Genomic DNA, 589 nt, shown 5'->3' on the forward strand with positions numbered 1-589 from the left:
CTGCGTGCACCATCTTTCTTCCCCGGGTTTTCTGTTCCACGGCTCTCCCCTCTCCCCCGTAGATCACCCGCCCTCCGCCGGGTGACGTCGGGAGGGACCCGTCCTGCGACACCGCCTCCGCGTTAAAGGTGTTCCGCTGGAGCTCCGGCCGACCTTTTTTCCGACCTTTTTCCCCCCCCGGCCTCTTGGAACAAAGGCGCGATGACGAGGCGGAAGGCGGCCGAGTTGAAGCGGCGATAACCTTCTCGGCGGCGGAAGGACGGCGTCGTCATCGGGAAGTGTCACAGGGCAACCGTCTCTGCGCTCGGCTGAAGAGTTATTCCCGGGCGTCTTGACCGGGTCTTCGCTCGCTCGGAGGGCGGCGGGGAGACGGCGGGTTTGAAGGGCGAGGCTTTCTCTTACGTCTCCGGACAAGCGGGATCCCGATGAGAAGGCAGGGCGGGAACGCTGCTGAGGTCACGGATTTTTAAACATTCTTTTATGCTTTCTCTCGGCAAATAAAGGTGATCGTATTCTCGCGTGGAAGACTGGATACATCGCACATTTATCTAACTCATCTAATATTGAAAGAATACTCACATTATGTATG

At 58.2% G+C, this 589-nt stretch overlaps 1 protein-coding gene across 1 annotated transcript in view; it reads left to right on the forward strand.

Annotated features, from left to right (window-relative positions):
- Positions 1–589, forward strand: part of LOC119594179 (restin homolog) — a gene marked incomplete at its 3' end in the record, with an annotated part of 178844 nt that overhangs the window by 30101 nt on the left and 148154 nt on the right.

Source organism: Penaeus monodon, chromosome 33 (genome assembly GCF_015228065.2).
Source record: "Penaeus monodon isolate SGIC_2016 chromosome 33, NSTDA_Pmon_1, whole genome shotgun sequence".
NCBI lineage: Eukaryota > Metazoa > Arthropoda > Malacostraca > Decapoda > Penaeidae > Penaeus > Penaeus monodon.